General features: G+C 44.6%; 1 protein-coding gene across 1 annotated transcript in view; it reads left to right on the top strand.

Moving 5' to 3' along the window:
* Window positions 1-12398, top strand: part of TEDC1 (tubulin epsilon and delta complex 1) — a 70977-nt gene that overhangs the window by 25828 nt on the left and 32751 nt on the right. The window lies entirely within an intron of this gene.

Raw genomic sequence — 12398 nt, 5'->3', positions numbered from 1 at the left:
CTTGGATGCTCAGTATGCTTTACACAAACATTGTGAAGACTGCATTCCTTTTAACATTTTTTTAAACTTAGTTTCCAGCAGAAATAAGGGCTTATATATTGAATTTTCAGTTTCTTCACTTATTTGTATTCACCAAATTTGGTTTGATAGAACATAAGCCAAAAGGTATCAGGGTAAGTTTTATAAAAGCTGATGGACAAGAAGTGGGAAGAGACCTGACTGGAAGTGCCACAGGAGAAAAAGCTTGTAGAATAAAACACTCCAGATAAGTTGGCCGACTTCCTGTATCCTGCAGTAACCACAGTCAGGCACAGTGTCTGCCTGTGGCCCTGCCTGAGCAAGACAGAACCTCTTAGGAAAACATCATTTTCCCCAGTGTACTGTTTTTACCCTGAAGGATAAATTCCTACTGCTCTCAATTACTCAATTATCATTGGTGAGTCAGTTCATTATCTGAACTAGTTTAATTCGCTTCTTTTAATGCAGTATAATACATTTGTTTTAAAAAATCACTTTCTAAAAGTTCATTCAGTATGAAACTGAAACAAGATGGAAATTTCAAGCTCATCTCTAACAAAATCAATATTTGGCAAATTTCTGCAGTCTGTCCACACCTGTTTGCTCAAAGGAGATATTCTTTCTGCTGTTTGCTTAAGAATGAAAGTGGGCATTGCAAATATTCTGCACAAAGAAATTCAGGAAAGTAGATTTGAAGGTGGGAGGATAGTTTTATGTTCAAAGCCCCTAAAGTAAAGTGCACGTTAATCTTTCATTGCTGAGTATTTCTTGCATGAACAGTTCATATCCAGCCTCTTGGTAAGATTCATCTGTTTAGAGCATTTTCCTGGAAAACTACTGTTTTTCTGGAGCAAGTGGCCTTAAGTCAGCTTGAGATTTCTTTTTCACTTGTGCTTCACAGTGCCCCTCCTGTGGTTGAATCAGCAGCTCAGAGCACACAGCAGCACCTTGCTCTGAAGTCTGTGGTCTTCCAGATCTTAGCAAATGCCTGTAAAGGTCTGGCAGGCTGGTATTAGAAACTTCCAGCTCTGCAGAGGGACTTTGCAATGACCTTTTTCCCCAAAGCCTTACTCTGAGTGTGTCACTGATCTGTTGCAATGAAGCTTAATGGTACTCTTGGTATTTGGTTTTGACTGCTTTGGTAATGAATCAGTGCAGGAGCTTTTCCTTGCATTCTGCTCCCTTTCCTGGATGCCTGCTCCAGGTGTTCTGTTCAGGGCAGGCTCAGGATGAAGTGGAAGGAGTTTTTTCTGTGTGGTGAGCATTGTGGTTAGGTAGAGTGCTGTAGTCAAGAAGGTTTAGTGGGCAGCTGTGTTGTTTAATTAAAATGAACAAAGTCTTCATTCCACCTCTCCCAGGCTTAAACAGCAAATACGTGAAACAAAACCAGGGTGATGACTGAGAGGCAGGGTGACAGAAGATGTTTTCTTTAAATAAACTACAGGTGGCCACAGTCTGTCTCCAGTTTCTGGGCTCTGACAGGTGCAGTCCCAAACAGCTTCAGCTCCAGTGCATGTGTGTTGGAAATTCCTTTCTTATGTCCCTTATTGCTCGGGCTGATCCAAAATTGGAATTATTTGTCAGTATAATCAGCTGTGAAATTCTTAACCTCTTAAAGCTCTCAGACCTATTCAAGAAAGGTGTTGTAAGCTGCTCCCTTGAGCCTGATTTTAAAATAAACAGGAGAAATTGCAGGAAGTCATCCCAACACTTGAGTATAGATGCTTTTGAGAGCCTTATAATTGTTATGGCCACCATTTGAACATTCTTTGTTGATTTTGTCTCCCCTTACCCTTGTTTCCTAAGAGCAGCTTCTGGAAGTCACATACTCAGCATGTATGAAGAGCCTGGTGCAGCAAGGTGGTATGGGCTTGAAAAGGCATTGTTGTTTTGAGTGTCTCTTTTCCAGATGGATCTAATACTCCATATGCAAAGTGATCCTGCTTTGGTTGGAAAATGTAATAAAAAGCCTCTAATTTTCAAATATCTTGCTAAGATTAAGTAAATTATGAGTGTTTGAATGCCTTGGTTTTCAAATATTGGTGCAGATGGCAGCACTCCACCAAATGTTTTCTCCAACAACTGTGAAATTGGTTTTTTGTCTTTTCAAGTAAATGAGACATTTCTCTTAATGTTACCTCAAGTAAGAACCTGCTGCATGGATGAATAAAGAGTCAGTAAGCTTTACTATAATGCAGCCCTCTTGGTGGAGAGGGTTATGAATTCCTTCTCGTCCTGGGCATCCTTCAAAGCCCAGCAGTGCAAAGTGGATTGCAGCATCAGAAATTTGCTATCACAGAAGGGACTTGGACTCTTCTTTTTTAAGCCTCAAGTTCATTTTAATCAAAAATACCCTGCGAGAGAAGTTGCTCTGTTTGCATCAAAACAAGAGATGTTTAGTCTGACAGGAAAAGTGTGATAGGATACAGACAGCTGTGAAGTCAAGCTTCACTTTATGAAATGTAAAAGTCACGCTGCTCCTTTTCTATAGAAGATGCATATTAACTTACTTAAAATGTTCTTTCCTTGGATTTTTGACTGTAAAACACTTTTAGTGCTTTTATGTACAGGGATTTTACTGGACATTATTATTCCTCTATCATCATAAATGTCTTTGTCAGATTCATAGGGCTGGAAGTCTTCCAAACCTAATGGTTTTAATTATGTTTTTCTCTAGTGAGGCATGATCAAACTCCAGCTTCTCCTGTGGTTTGGCTGTGGTTGTGTGCATGTGTGTGGCTGTGAGCTGCAGGTCTCTGCAGAGTTTGGTTCCTGTGCTGCCTGGGGCTGGCACAGGAGGGGAGGTGCTGTTATTTCAGCTGGAGCTCAGTTTCCACTGGAAGCTCAGAAGCTCCTTGGTCAGTGGGGATGGTTTTGGAGCTGTGGGCCTGAGCTTGTGCTGGACCACACAAGTTAGGGAGCTAAGGGGGGGGTCATTGCATCTTCTTGTGGAAATCTCCTGCACTTATCACTTAGTCCAGAGCACCCTGAGTCTCTTGTGTTCTGATGCATTTTCCAAGCTGATGGATACTGCTTGTGTTCAAATGGCTCCCCCAGCAGCTGGGGTGAGGCAGGGGGCTGTTTGCCAGCCTGAAATATCTCCAGGGCACGAATGGAGTTCTGGTCTCTGGCACTGCTGCTGATAGAGCTGGGAAGCACAACTGGGAGAGCACACAGGTGATGTGACCACATCTGCCCCAAACTTTCCAGGGCAGTAATCCTTTCCAATGGTCTCATTCCTCTTTCTTGTCTATCAAGTCCACCTGTATTAACTCTGCACAGCAGTGTTGCCAGTTCTGAAGTTTACCTTGGGCTCAGAAAAGTGTGTGTTGCACTTGAGTCATTAAATTAACTTTCTCACCCTATTGTTACTGTATAGAGATCAATGAACTTTAAATCAAAGCACCTTAGTCCTTCAGTTTCCTCTGTCTCTTCACATACTGCTTTGTATGTGGAATTCAATCTTAGGAGAGATTAGAAGTTGAAACTCAGGTCATTGGTGCAATGTTGGCAGCGCTGGAGTGATCACTGAAATTGTAATGAGTAAAGATGACACCTTTAAATGCCAGTAAATCAATTTACTGAGTGTGACAGCAAATAAATAATGCAGATGTCTGCCAGATGGACATGCAGTGAAATTTATAGAACTTGGATGTGAATAGCTAATAATTTTGTTTCAGAATTTTATGAAGAATGTTTATGTTTGTTGATCATTAACATGTTTTAAAGGTGATTTATTTGGCATAAGAAGCTAAGGTTCTTGGTAGCAAGTAAATGGGAGTAAACAAATAGTCTGTCTGACTTTGCATACATAATGTATGGTCAATTCCATGCCCATAAAAGATTCAAGTGAGCTTTAGCTCTCCAAGCAGCAGGGATTGGGTGGGATGGGGTAGGATGTGCAGGCACAGTACTGATCTGCTTTCTGGGCTGGTGATTTATCAGGAAAGGACACCAGTGTGAAGTATCTGTATTGCTTCCTTCAGTCAGGTGGCATCCATAATTTCTTATTGGGTCATTTGAGGGATAACTGATCAAGATGTAAGGTAGGTTGTCAGGGAAGCCTAAATCTCGTTGCAGTTTCCATTTAAAACATCTGTCCCAGATGGCTGTTACAGATGGGTGACACAACAGGTTTATTCTCTGTGAGTAATAGGCCGTGGTTTGAATTCATGCAAAGTACTACAGAGCTGCTGTTCTTGCCAGAGCAAGTGCACTCACGTTGGAAGCATGAGGAGCTGACAGTCTTGGAATTCTCAGAAATGTTGAATGTGCATTTTACAGTTACTTTTTCATCAAAAAGTTAAGTCTTCAGTTGGTGTCATGGGCTCTGCACTTGCATAAAGTGCCCCTTATCTGCTGCAGTTTTTCTCTGCCAAAGAGACAAAGCAGGGATTTCAGTGCATCCAAGGGACAGCACCACCTCCTGGAACGTGTGTGGGGGCAGAGCTGCCAAATCAGCCCTGTCAGCTAACACAAGGTGTTTGTCTGGCTGCTGAGCAATCACTGTGCTGCTGCATTATCTCCAGAAATGGACCCCAGGTTGTTCATCCCCTTGGATGAAAATGGAATAACTGTGGCAGGACAGTTCCAGCTGCTGTGTCCCAGGCTATATTTGGTGTCCTTGTGTTGGCTGCCTGGGGCTTCCTGGAATGTTCCTGGTGGTAACAGGCACTGTAGGCAGGTGCCAAATGAAAATAAACAGTTCAGCCCCTCTGATAAGCTTGACACCGTGTCACGGTATTGATTTGACACAGACCTGTGCTGGTATTTCTGTAATCAGCCCTGTTGTGGTCTTGTATGGTGAGGTGAAGGATATGTAACCTTATTTGAATTTCAAAGAGCCTGTTAGAGAGCCATCTGATATTTTAGAATGTCCTTCCATCTGTTGTACAAGAAGCAGTTCAAGCAACACATTTCTCAGAGTGTAGATACCAATGGGAAAAAATGACATTCATTCTATAGGCTGTGATGCTGCTGGGCAGAAGATTTAAGGCAGGAAATGAGGGCTTGTACTGCATGTAAATTCCAGAAAAAAGGTTTGGTGTTTAGTGAAAAAAATGTCCTTGAGCTTCAAGGGCAAGCTGCCTTCACTGGTATAAATTGTCATAGATTCATGATCTTCTGTGGTGCTCTCGCAACTAATTCTGTTTGGTCTGGCCCTCAGCTGTTTATGTGTTCATTGTTTCATTCCCTTGGTAAAAGCCATAGTTCTGTCCTTTCTGTCCTTGGCTGGGATCAGTATTTTGTGTTGTAGCTCCTGGTCTAATTAAGGACAGCTTTGTCTATTTGTAAAGTGAAATTGTGTTTTACTTTCCTAGAAGAAAAAAAAAACCAACCTGAAATTTCTCAATTGGCTCCTGCATAAAAAATAAGATAGCATAAGAGTAGCTGCACTGGGGCTTGTGAGTGTTTGTGAAAACCTGAGGTTTTCCTGGTTTGGTTTTCTTTTTGGGCCTGTTCTGTCCAAAATCCCTCCTTGGCCAGTCCTGATGTCTCAGAAATGTTCCTGGAGTTTCATTTTACCAGGAGTTGTGCCAGGCTCTGGGTGAGCTTTCCTCACAAAGAACCAGTTTCCAAGGTGGGCAGAGACTGTGTTGCTGCAAATGAAATTCTAAGGGTGGAGAACAGTTTTCCCCAAAGGAGCACAAAGGTCTGGGACAGTTCTTGGAGCAGTAGCTCAGAAGAGACAGCCAAGCCCTGGAGAATCTAAACACAATGAGATTTTAGACTTACTCTATAAACTGCTGGAATTAACTTAGTTTGAATCAGTAGTGACTTCTGACTGTTTACCAGATCTCCTTTCAGGGCTTCAGATGGACCTGAACCCTTGGATTTTGGCATTGTTAAATTTTCAGAACAACAACTAAACTGCTAGGTTCTGTAGCAACAACATTTTAAAAATTTTCTTTTATAGCTTTTTAAAGCTACAGGTTTTGCTGGTCCAATGCATCAAAATTTTTACCTGTTTCTAAGCAAGTTTGTTTTTCCTTGATGATTAGTGATGGCTGCATGTTAAATAAGTTCTTCAATGATTAAATGAAATTAAGTTTTAGAGCTGCTGACCTTTAATAAATTTCAAGGTTCACCAAAGAATTGTATGTTAGGCCCATGGACACACATGTTTTGAAAAGGTCAATTATGACAAGTTTTTTGAATTTGCATAATTATGCTCACTAGGACACTTGGAATAAAAATAGCAAATGCTTTGTCCTTTTAAAGTGTTTTCCTCTCTTCCTGTCATTAACTTGCTTTTACTAAGCCATTCCAACATTATTCATTGAAGGACACAGGGAATGTGGGCTGTGTTGGGAGCTGGAGCAGGACTCTGGGGAGGAATAGGATGAAGAGTGAAGAACCTTTTTGCTCTGGCCCTTGTCCAGTGAAGTCAGGAGCTGGGAGAGGCACATGGACAGGGAGCCTGAATGAGGCATTTTGGAAGCAGGGTAGCTCTGATGTGAAAGAATTCAGATGATAGGGGTGAGAAGAAACCAAGTGAGGCATGAGGGGCTGAATATAAACAGGAAGACTGAGATTGGAGAGGGAAATTAGGACAGGGAAATTACCCTTGATGCTGCTCTATGAATGGGGAGGATCTGTCTAAAGCCTTGGCTCGGTGTGTTGCTCCTTGTGGGAGTCTGAGATGTCACCCTCTTGCAGGAAATGTCATCCCCCTCCTGTGATGCTCTGAGTGTTCAACCTCCCCCTGATGCTGCAGGAGGAGTTTTCAAAAGTGTCTTTCTAAAACCATCAAAGTTAGCAGTGATCTGAAGGGGAGCACAGTTTTGGAGTGTGAGGTGTGCTTATTAGGAGCCATGGTGTGTTCAGAGGGCAGGAGAAATGCCTGTTTGTGTTCACTGCTGTGCTGAAAGAAGGCCTTGATGAAGGTGAGGAAGGGTGGGAGAACCTTTGGGAGAGGAAGGAAGCCTCAGCAGCTGGGGCAGTTCTCCTCTGTCCTGGAGTGCTGCCAGACTCCTGTGCCTTTGGATTCTCAGGTTAACTAAACTTTCCATGGCGTCAGGACCCAGGACATTCCTCTGGCTGCCCTGGGTGATTCCAGACCCTGGCAGGGGGCTCAGAGACCTTGGCACGGAGTCACAAACACCTGTGCCTTTGATTTTAGCCCATGGGAACAATTACCAACTTTGTGTGAGGAGTTACAAGCCACAAGGACTTGAGCAGAATGATAGTGAATTTGTCACAGGGTGAAAAAGTAGAATTTTGGGGATTTAGAATGGGGGTTCAAGGGGCAAGATGGAAGAATCTGGGCGTGTCCTGTCCTTCTTCTCCTTCTTCTTGTCCTCCATCTTCTGCTGTGATGGTGACACTTCTGGATTGGTTTAGAGTAGAGACAGACTGTCTAACATAGGTGATAGGTACTGGAAAATTATTGTAAATAAAGCACATGTAGTTCTTAGAAGCTAACACCGCCCCAAGGGCAGGGACTGTGCCACAACCCGACCTGCTGGACAGATCTCAGCAGGTCAGAGAGAGAATGGAACAGATCAGAGTGAATAAACAACCTTGAAAAGCAGAACTGAGGAACCTCCACTTCTTCCGTCGTGGGGCTGGGAATACTTTTCAATACCTCAGGAGCAAAGAAACCCAACATCATGGAGGGCTGAGCACAGGGTTGCAATTGTTGAGCTGTGCTGGGTAGATGTATCCATGAAATGCTTTATAGTAACTCCTAAATTTCCTGAAAATCATGTCTTGGAAGTCTCAGTTAAGGCATCCAAAAGCAATGGAAGCATTTTACTTACATCTCCTTGTTTTCATTTCCCATTTGCGGCCCAGCAGCGACGCTATTATCTTGTCTCACATGGGTCATTAGGGAAGATAACTTGTTTATCTTCAAGATAAAAATTCTGCCTTTAGAATGGGATTTGAATGATGTGTGACAAATAAGGCTGTGGTTTCCCTCTGAAGAACAAACAGAATAATATGCCATTGGAAAGGAAAAGGAATAGCATGTGGAGTGAGCACCAGCCAATCTGTGCCCTTGGTGAGACAGATTATGAAGGGAAACATTTTGGTTGCATAATGCTAGACCTTATACACATGGGAGGGTCAAATTGGTGTTGTTCAGGCAGCTTGAATTCTGGCACTTTTTAACTTTGAATGCTAGAGTTTCCAACTTTAGCATTTATCCTGCTGGGCTGTGCATTAGAGGTGTAAAACACGCTTCCTGCCATGTGCTCTGAGCAGCACTGCCAGTGAAAGGCAATGCTTTTTTCCCCCTGTTAAATGACTTAATGTTTTGTGTTGCTCTTCCAACAACAGTTACTTTAGACATTTTACATGCATGGTAGTCAGGCTGGTGAGAAATAACATGGGAGCTGGCATTAATATTGCAGAGGAGAGCAGATCTGATGATGCATTGCATTATATATGGGGCTCCAGCACCTAAATGCAGGAGGCCTGGAGCCTCACACAAGAAAGCTTGAGGGAGCTGAATGATCCAGAGTGCTGGAATTGTGATGGTGGTTGCTCAGGAGGTTGAAAGGATGGGTTTAATATGAAGTGTACCCTTGATGCTGCTCTGTGGTGAGCAGGGTCAGGTGTGTGGGCAGCCCTTTTCTGACCCTGCCAGAGACTCCTGGACTGCTGCTTTCCCCTTGGTGCCCTGCCATCACCCAGATGGATGGTGGAGGAAGAATGGGCTTTAAACATCCCTGGCTTCTGGTGGTTGAAAGGTTTATTCTCTCTCTCCAGCTGTCTCTGGTGTTTTGGTGGTGTCATGTCAGGAGCAGAATGGCTGCTGTGCTGCTGTGCACCAGAATTGCTGTGCTGTGGTGTTGTTGTGAGGGTCCCCAGGATGAGGTGAGAGATGAGAATTGACTCCCAAGTTCTCAGAAGGCTGATTTATTATTCTATTCTATTCTATTCTATTCTATTCTATTCTATTCTATTCTATTCTATTCTATTCTAAAACTATACTAAAGAAAGAGAAAGGAGACATCAGAAGGGCTAAACAAGAATGAATAATAAAAACTCATTACTGACCAGAGAGTCTGACACAGCTGGGCTGGGATTGGCCATTAATTAAAAACAATTCACATGGAACCAATCAAAGATGCACCTGTTGGTGAGCAACCTCCAGAGCACATTCCAAGCAATCAGATAATTATTGTTTACATTTCTTTTCTGAGGCTTCTCAGGAGAAAAATCCTGGCAAAGGGATATTTCAGAAAATGTCATGGTGACTTTGCTGTGCTGGGATGGGTGGAGTTGCAGAGCCCCCAGGAAGGGGAAGCTCTGTTGGAAATCCACATTTACATGTGTGTGAAGATGCTCAACACAATCCCTTGAAGTGCTCTGTCTTCCTAGTGGGACTGCTTTGATCCCCTTTAAAATTCAGGATAGTTACTACTCATTGCTTTTCTGTGAGAAGGCTCTGTTGGTTTGAAGCTTGGTGCACTGAAGGTTGTTGGGGTTGGAAACAGCTCTGGTGGATTTTGTTCCTTCTGCCTGTGTGCCTGGGAACCCTCCCCACCCTTCCTGGAGCAGCAGTGGGTGCTGTTTTACAAGAGGTGATTTGGTGGTTGTTCTGTATTTCCTGCAGAATGGGAGAGTGGCTACTGAGAAAACAATTTAAAGCAGAAATCCAAAGAATGCTGGGCAATTTAGAAATCATTTTTCTCCCTCACATTTCACTGCAAGGCAAGAGTAAGTGCTAAGAAAGCAAAGGAGCTGTCAGTGACAGCCTGTGCTGCCCACCCTGTGCTACATGGCAGGAACAAAGAATATTTTTCCTGCCTTTTATAATGATTCACTTTACAGGAGGAGAGGGTAGGCTGCCATGTCATTTTCCTTCCGAAATGCTGTGGGCAAATGGTTTTCAGTTCCTTTCCTGACATTTTAACATAAAACATGGTTTGCTGTAGGAGTTATTAAAACCTCTTGGAAACAGTGGATCTGGGTACTCATTTGCAAAACTGAGGCAGAACAGATTCCAGCCTTGTCATCCGTGTAAATTCAGGAAGAATTAGAGGTCAAATGGCTTCAAAGCTGCTTTTAGGCAGTGTCTGCTTGTAGCCAAGTTCCTGATCCTTCTTAAGAAAGGGAGGGCTTGAAAATCTCTGCCCTGCTGTGCACTGTGGAAGCAAGAGCAGTCAGATTGTGTGAGATAATTTATATTGGGAGTGTCTAAGGCAGACTGAAGTTGATTTTAGAAGGGAAGGCTGAAAATAAGTTTAATATAAATGACTTGCCTTTGAATACTTTGTGTGGTCTCCTCTTGGGGCAGGCAGTGGACCAGCTGTCTTGGGTGAGGAATTCTCTCCTGAGTTCCTTGTTCATCCCTGTGGTGCTGCTGCTGCTGGTTTTACTCACCCTCCAGAAGCAGGGAGGCTTGGCTTCCAGATCCTGTCTGGAAAATGGACAAGCACTTTCCAGAGCCATGGAAAGGTGGAGGTCAGAGTGGAAGTTCAGGCTTGACAGGAGAAAGGAGAGTTAATTGAGGGAGAGTGAAGAAATGTATAAATGACTCTTCCTCATGCTGTAGGAAGAAAGAATCCTCTGCAGGAGCTAAACTGCTCTAAATCTCAAAAGATGAATATGATCAAAACAATTCTCTTTCCCTGCAGCTGGCTGTGGCATCAGATGGTTTCTGCTCCTCTGATGCCTGCTGTTCCCAGCTGGTTCAGTTCCACCTGCTCTGGGACAGGCACTTTCCACCTCTGCAGTGCCTTGCATCCTGCTGCTGGTGGAGTGTCCCATCCCAGGAGGAGGCAGGGACAGGTCATTAAGGAGCCTTGAGGAAGGCAGGAGGCCCAGAGAATGAGCCTGTGTTTGTGTAGCACTGAAGGAAAATCCCAACATCCTTGTGGCCAGATTGGTTACAGGGGTGTGCATAAGGGAGCAGTGGGAAATTGTTTGGGCCACTGAGCTCAGATTGGTGTCTGGCTGTTTGTGGGGTCCCTCTGGGCTCAGCTGGTGGTCAGTACCCTTTACCAGTAGCTGGGGGCTCAGGAGTCAGCAGTGACAGCATCCTGAGCACTGCCAGCTGGAACGCTGGGAGGGCAAGGCAGGAATGCTGCCCCTCTGCCCATCCCTGGCAGGGCAAGGCAGGAATCCTGCCCCTCTGCCCATCCTTGTGATTGCAAGGCAGGAATCCTGCCCCTCTGCCCATCCCTGGCAGGACAATGCAGGAATCCTGCCCCTCTGCCCATCCCTGGCAGGGCAAGGCAGGAATCCTGCCCCTCTGCCCATCCTTGTGATTGCAGGGCAGGAATCCTGCCCCTCTGCCCATCCCTGGCAGGACAATGCAGGAATCCTGCCCCTCTGCCCATCCCTGTGATTGCAAGGCAGGAATCCTGCCCCTCTGCCCATCCCTGGCAGGGCAATGCAGGAATCCTGCCCCTCTGCACATCCCTGTGATTGCAAGGCAGGAATCCTGCCCCTCTGCCCACCCTGCCCCTCTGCCCATCCCTGGCAGGCCAAGGCAGGAATCCTGCCCCTCTGCCACATTCCTGTGAGGCCAAGGCAGGAATCCTGCCCCTCTGCCCATCCCTGGCAGGGCAGTGCAGGAATGCTGCCCCCCTGCCAGCCTGAGTGCTCAGTGTCCCTGTCCCAGCACAAAGACCAGGAACAAATCCAGTAAGCTCTCTGAAGTGGTCAGAGCTGGAGCATGGACCAAGCCCTTCTCAGAGGTGCTCTGTGACAGGAGAAGAGGCAGCAGGCACAAGTTGGAACATGAGAAATTCTGGCCAGGTAAAACAGGAAAAAATTGCTGTGAATTGATCAAACTCTGGAACCAGATCCTGCAGAAGGGGTGACATCTGTGCTGATGGTGTCCTGGACTTGCTGGGCAGAGCCCTGAGCACCTTGCTTTGAGCAGCAGACTGGATTAGAGACCTCCAGGATTAGAGACCTCCAGAGGTTCCTTCCCAGCTGTGTGGTTCAGCAGTGCTGGCATGGAACCAGCTCCCTCAGCTCCCAGGCACTGGCTTATCATCAGCCATCAATCTCTTAGTTGTTGAACTTTTTACCCAATTTCACTTTCCTACTGCCCCTTCTTGGGAAGGATGCTCTGAGTTTCTTTTTTTTTTTATTACTCCAGACAGGTTTAGTGCTAAAATATTTCTTTAGATATTTTTTTAAGCAAGGTGGCCTCTGGCTGCAGTTAGTGTCCAGTTGGAGGGAGCTGGCAGCATTATATAGCAACACTAAAGCAAATCATTCTACCTCATAGCATTATTACCTTGATCTGAAAATATCCCCAGGCTGCAATTTGTCACTAATATTGCTTTCAGCTAAACTTATCCATACAAAAAGAAAGGAGTTAATAGAGCTGCAGTTCTGTAGTTGCCATCACCATTTTTTTGGGGATGAGTTATTGCTTAGCACATTTTACTGACCAAGCTTATAGAGTTCTT

This window comes from Ammospiza nelsoni, chromosome 9 (genome assembly GCF_027579445.1).
Source record: "Ammospiza nelsoni isolate bAmmNel1 chromosome 9, bAmmNel1.pri, whole genome shotgun sequence".
Classification (NCBI taxonomy): Eukaryota; Metazoa; Chordata; class Aves; order Passeriformes; family Passerellidae; genus Ammospiza; species Ammospiza nelsoni.
Note: the sequence above shows the minus strand (reverse complement) of the source record. Positions and strands in the feature narration are given on the sequence as shown.